The sequence below is a fragment of the Amborella trichopoda genome, chromosome 10 (genome assembly GCF_054954075.1).
Source record: "Amborella trichopoda isolate Santa Cruz 75 chromosome 10, AtrichopodaSantaCruz75HAP2 v2.0, whole genome shotgun sequence".
Lineage (NCBI taxonomy): Eukaryota > Viridiplantae > Streptophyta > Magnoliopsida > Amborellales > Amborellaceae > Amborella > Amborella trichopoda.
The window spans coordinates 26,570,414-26,577,442 of NC_142345.1; the positions used below are offsets into that span (position 1 = coordinate 26,570,414).

Below are 7,029 nucleotides of genomic sequence, written 5' to 3' on the forward strand. Positions count from 1 at the left end.
TGTGTATTTGCAAATTAACATCCCATAAATTGTGATAACTCCGTATTCTTCAATTTCTATAAGAATTTTTCTATACATATTAGATTGGCAATTATGCTAGAATGTCTTTACGAACTGCTACCTTTCTAAATTTGAGCCCAAATTATTTGATTGGTTGAAATTTTATTGAAAGTGACTGTTATTAATGGTGTCAGTGAGATTCATATTAATGATTTCAGTGATATGTTGAGTACATGATATTTGCTGCTTTCGAATGTTTAAAGAGATTTAGAAATAATTAAAGTATGCAAGTGGACTCATCCAGTTCGTCGGTGAGGTATAAGTTGACCTATCCGGGACGTCGGTAGGAATTAAGTTGACCTATCTGGGACGTCAATAGGGATTAAGTGGACCCATCAGGACGCTGATGGGGTATATAGGTGACCTACTTGGGACGCCAGTAGGGTATTTTGTGAAATCCTTTGAATTATGCACTGCCGTTAAAGTGTTATATGCATTTCAATTATTCGGATTATACTTAATTATGCATTTATTGAAAGTGAAACTGTTGATGCATTTCTGTTAATAGATCTTCTTTTTGAAAATATTGATATCTTTCAACCATGATTATTTTTAGGATTATGATGATCACTTACTGAGTAGCCAAACTCATCAAACTATGGTAAACATTTTTTCAGGATAACTGCGGATTCATTTTGAGTGCTAGTCAAGATCAACCTTGAAAGATATTGTTGTTGTGCTAGCTTTCTTTATTTACTTTGTAAGACCTCGCCACTGTAAATTTGTCTTATTAAGAGATGTATATATGTTTTGGACTGTCACATCTCAAGAATATCTGTATTGAAATTTCTTGGGGTGTGACATGAGTACTCTTCGGTGGCGTTTGGAGCTTTTGTGAACACCCTTCCTAGTGAGTTTCTCATGACAATTGGGATCAGTGCAAACATATCAGTTGCTCTTCAACACTAAGAACATCCTCATGTGAACGTAGTGCATCCCGTGTCATCAGTGCTATCGCCAGAGAGACCCAATCTTCGACCCCTCCAAGTCCTGGACACATGAAAAGGTCCATTGCAAACCGTGACTCCTAACCCTAGCCTAGGTCAAGCCGCCCCTAACCCTAGCCTGGGCTGGCCCTCACAGGGCCAGGGTTAGCGGGACATATGACACTCGTATACCTAACTATGCGTAGGGGTTTTGTCCACATTTTGTTGCACTTTGATCTGGGCCTCAAGTGAGTCTAGATCAACATCTTATCTCTCTCTATGTAATATCTCTACTTAGTAGAAAGACACTATAAGGGCCTTCTCTATTTACTAAGTGCATAAGAAAGCATGATTGTAAATGGGTCTCTCTCTCTCTCTCTTTCTCTATCTCTCTCTCTCTCTTTTTATATATATATATATATATATATATATATATATATATATATATATATAGTGAAGACAAAATATAGAGTGTGTCAAATTCAAAACATAGTTGAATCAATCCCATTAGTCCCTCTCCACTTTATGAGTGGGGCATAAATAAATATTCTCAAAGATCATAAGTATGGGGAATGATGATGTCTTACCCAATTTTTGGTTGAAACTACTTCTCTCTTACATAGTGTTTTGATGAGATAAGCTTGCATTTGAATTTGAATTCAAAACAACAAGTGGTTTTGATTATAGATTTTAATCTCATTCAAATTCAAAATACCCTACTAATTTAATTTAAACTTGAAACAATCAAGATTTGCACGATTTCCATGAGAGAATCAAATGAATATGGTTATCTGTCGTTGATCAAACCTATAGAATGCTCCATTATATATGAGTATAACCAATGCTGCTATTTAATGACAGATCCTTTCAACTTGAAATTTTGCATGGTGACAGAGGATTCAAAGAGGAGTGGAGTGGTCCACTCAGCTTAAATAGACCAATAATGAGTGAGATATAGTTCGTCGAAGTTGACCCATTTATGATGCTGATTGTTATAATAGATCTAAGGACTACAAGTTCAACTGCTTTTGTTATAGGGGCTTTAGACACTGGGGATTTGATAAACATGTATCAGACCTCATGATGCATATCTCCACAAAATTTGGGGCTAAAATGCTCTCTATCTTGAGAGATACTAAGGACTGTCACTCAAACTTTTTCACAATTTTATCACTACTATTGCAAAGCTAACGACTCTCCCATAGAAAACCCATAGGGTACCTACCCTTACATGGTTGATAGAGCTTTGAGTCAGGAATCTAATGGTCCAAATACCATGGAAGGACTCCTTTTAGATTAGGAGGAATCTTAAATTGGTGATTGTAGGTCATCCTGGTTGCATAACATACTGGCAGACGACAGATACAAGTGTTGGCTGCTGACAGGTATAAAGGATGGGTCAAATCGTCTCCAAACAATTTGAAATTAGCAAAGAGATATTATGCCTCATGTATGATTTGCCTAGAGTTTTAGATGATTCCCCAAGTATCATGTTGGGTTTGTCGATTAGGGCATATCTTGGCTGCCAATGGATTTGGGTGATGAATAAAAAGATGTCCAATTTGTATGATTTTTGGACTGAATATATATAAGAATTCATTAAGCATATCTATATATTTCCACTTCATTTAGATACAAAACATATCTAAGAATATCCAAACTCCTCTAATATTGTGTGGAGTGGTATATAGGGGCCATGAGAATATAAATCCTAGAATTGGTCTCAAGTTGAGATGGTTTGATTAATCTCTTATAGTCGGTCGATCGTTAGTTAATAGAGCAGAATGGTAGACCAAGATTCGTGTGGCTGACTCCAATTAATTAGAAAAAAGCTATGATAATGATAATGAGTCGGCCAGTCGTCAAGATGCATAATAACTGACTGCCAAACAACTAACATAATAATAACATCCAAAGTAAATTAATTTCAGATTAGATAGTCTATTTTAGATAAAATTAATCGTCTTCTAAATCGGCCCTAAAGTTGTACTTGAAATTTTTATTGGTATTGAAAATCCCTATTATTGTGGGCCAGAATAGATTGAGAGAGAAATCTAAAAATTGATGTTATACTTCAGCAATGACCACATATATACTAATATCTCAAAATTACAAATAGTTTTGAACTAAAATTTTTTATATGTCAATTACGCTTAAGTTTTCTAGGACTCAAACTTTCATTACAGTTTGATGTACCATTATCACGAACTACCTCATTTAAAATTCATGTTTTTTGAAACTTGGAAAACAACAACATAGAAAACAACCATGGAGTTAGTGAAAACCGACACTGTGTGCCTTTAATAGTCTTGGAAGCCTTGCAAGGTCTGAAGCCCATACGAAGGGAGGTTCAAAGCAAATTTTATTTGGACTTAATGTTAATACTTCATTTCTATCTAGTGGTTAACCAAGTATGGTGAATGAGAGTTCTTAGAGGACACACAAGATATAACCATCCTTGTCCTTGGCATATTTCCTTAAGCTTTAAAGTGGTTTTTTTCATACCAAAATTTTATCTTCTATGATATATTTTGTCCTTTCCCATTGATCCTAGAGGCAAGAAACATGTTGCCATCACTGCTCCATCTAATAGAATGTTGCTTCTTCATGTTTCATGCAAGTGACCCTTGATCAACATATCATGCCTCTTCCCATACTAGTATTGATTGACTTCCTTCCCAAGGGATAGCTAGTTCTAGATCAACTGCCTTTGTCCAGGGTCTTTTTTATTCTCTAAGGACTAATAAGGTATGTCACTCAAGTACATTGAGCACCAATTCTACTTAAGTTGAGAGATAGTTAGGGATCTTGATAATGATAGTTAGGGACCTTGATCAGTCTTTCTAGCTTGAAGTCATTGATATTGGCTCGATACATGTGATAAGAGCAGTTAAATGCCCAAAATAGTTATCACCAGGTTGGTTTTTACCGAAGTTGGTTCCAGTCAAAGTTTGCTCCCTCCAAATATACTGTTTTCTCTCATACAAAGAGAGAAACTCTCTCTATGGATCCTAATCTTACTGCCTATCCAAATACTTGATGATTGCTCATGAAGCCAAATAAATGAATTTGTATTTTACACAAGGCAAACATGTGTACTTTTTATGAGTCATTCACCAAGGGCTTGCACATATCTTATTTTCAATAAATGCACCCTGAGGGCTTACTGAACGCCTTTTATAGGTTGTGCCTTGCGGTTAAGCTTAAAAGGCCATCCTTCACCAGCTATAGGGACTCCCTTTCATGTTCAAAGACACGAAGATCATAGGTCCTTTTCCCATCCTAGGCAAGTCATTAAGGTTAATGTCCACTCTTCTATTGTATGCAAAATTTAGGTTTTATAAAGCCACTGGGTATGAACCATGTTTCCGGTATGTTGAGTCATGGAGGGCCTTGGGCCTTGGCTACTATCTGGAATACACCAATAATTATAGTTTGAAAATCTATTTCTACGACCGATTATGAAATTTGAAGCTTTACGATTTTTTGGCACTTGAAAATAATGTGCTACAAGATATACTAATTTTTAGAGCTTGAAACCTTTTTTTTTTTTTAAATATTCATGATTGTTGAGGCAAATACAATTGGTTTGAGGATCACCTGATTGAAACTAGAATTTTGGACAGGATTTTGATATATGCCTTTGCTTCTTTCATAAAGCCAAGGCCTTGCGTCAAGCTTTTTCTCTTCCACACGACCTTACCGAAACATTTTACCCTTTCAAAGGCTGTATTTGATAATGGGAAGTTATAGGGAGGAAGAGGAACATTCCATGGTATTGTTTCGCTTCTGCATTGGATAAGTTGAAGAGATACAGCAAACTCAAGTTCTCTCTGCCCCTTTGTAGGCCAAAAAAGGGAACATAAAGCTTAAGTCTAAAAGCATGGAAGTTGATTCAAGAATTTTCCCGAAAGAAAAGAGGAAGTTTGGCTCGATAAAAAAACCCATCTATCCACGCCCTAAACCCATTTGCTCTTCTTCCATCAGGCTCGCCCTAGCCCTTTGCTCTTTGTCCCTATGCATCCGCCTCACCACTCCATGCCTCCCACGCCTCCGCCTCATCCAACCAAGTACTTCTATCCTCTCTCTCCCTCACTCCGTAACCCTCTCTCCTATTCTCTCTCTCTTGCAAGATAAACAAAAGAGGATCCTGAACCCTACCATTTGGGATCATAACCAGATTTGGAATAGTAGTGGTCACATTCCATGTCCTATTTCTCAAAATGAATAAATTGGGCCCTATTTACTGATTGAATAATATGAATGCCCATCTGGAAAAATAATATATTTCATTACTTTTATTAATTTTATTTGGTTTTTAGGATAAAATAGTTATCAACATATGGGCTTTTCTAAATAATATTTGGTTATTAAAGAAGAAAACATGCTTATTTGGTTTCTATATATACTTGGATCAATGTCTCATCATATGCAATGGGTTTTTATCGGCGTCTCTGAAAACTAGCAACAAGCATGCAACACACTACACACTCTCTTCCATTTAGCACCAATAACGTATTAGTACTTTTTGATCATTTCAACCGATTGTAAAAAGCAGAATAGGGTTGGGTCATTGTGCTCTACTTAAGGTCTAGACTTCTATTATCACCTAACGCATTAAAAAACCACTAACAATTTAAAAAACGAATAAAGACTCGTTTATCTTAAAAAACAAAAAAAAAAATCTCCATAGACCTCATTTTCAACTTTTATTTCTCTATTGACCCAAGGTTGTAAAACCTATCTTACTACATAAAATTTCACTCTATTATATCTCATAACCCTTTTAACATATTTTATTTATTTATTATTAATTCTTTTGACTCAAATAAACTTAAAAAAAACATTGTGTTTTCAAGCTTCTCTTTACATGATTCCTTTTCTCAACCCCCGACTACTTCCATTTTATTACCAAAAAGTCACATACAGCCATTAAAACACAACAAAAGACGCCCACGTAACCAGAAAACATACACAAATGAACACCCTCCTTCTCTTTCTCTCTCTCTCTAACACATGTCTCTCTACTCAACCCCATATTTCTTCTTGAGAATCCCCACAAACTCGAGGGCCTTCTCAGGGTTCTGCAAAGCCTTTGAAACGCTCTCCTTCTCCATGCAACGCTTGGCCCAAGCATCATTTTTGGGGCGCTCAGCTGCAACACTGAACCCACCATAGACCTCATAGACATGTAACCAGCAAACAAAAGGCACCACGGCAACGTCCACGAGCCCTAATTTCTCCCCTCCAAAGAAGGGCTTGTCACCCAAGGCGCCCTCCAAGATCTTCAGGTTTTCAATGAATTCTTTCACTGCCGAGGCCTGAGCCTCGCCCTTGCTTTTCTCTCTCTAAAAAAAATTTTCTCTAAAAACTCACTGCTAGCTCTCTCTCTCTCTAAAAAGGATATGTGTTGATTCGAACCTCCCAAACATCTCTCTCTATCTACCACCACCAGCACCTCCTCCAAAACCTCGTCCAGCGCCACTGCCACCCCCCACCACCACCAGGGCTCCGACTGAGAGAAGGTCGGTAAGAAGAAGAAGAAGAGGGGTTCTTAGCGTGACGAGTCTAGAGAGAGAAAATATGAGGAGAGCGATTGAAAATGTGAGGGGAGAGAGAAAAAAAAAGCGTATTTTTTAATTTGTTTGGATTAAAATTTGGAATAAAAATAGATCAAGTTATTTGGGGGTTTGAAGATAGGTGTTGAAATTTTGAATTTAAAAAAAAAATAAAAGTTGAAAACAAAGCCTATGGAAATATTTTTTACCTAGAATTTTTAACATTCCATGGAACTACCTTAAATACCCATAAAAAAAAAAAAAAAAACCAAGGGTAAACATAGATTTTTCTTAACATTCTAGCGAACTACCTTATGATAGCTTTCCGCTTCCCCGCAGAACTTCTAAATTTCAGAAAGCATTTACCTTCCCAAAAATAAAAACGCCAATGTAATTTGCGGACCCAGGAGCATGAACCCATGCGCCGATGGGGCCCATTAAAACTATTCATGTTTGTGCTGGACGGTTCAGATTCGGGCTCCATT

General features: G+C 36.8%; 1 pseudogene; it reads right to left on the reverse strand.

The window, feature by feature from the left end:
* Positions 1-6,010: 6,010 nt before the first annotated feature.
* On the reverse strand, positions 6,011-6,982 carry LOC105421873 (putative glutathione S-transferase parC pseudogene; annotated as a pseudogene).
* Positions 6,983-7,029: the final 47 nt, after the last annotated feature.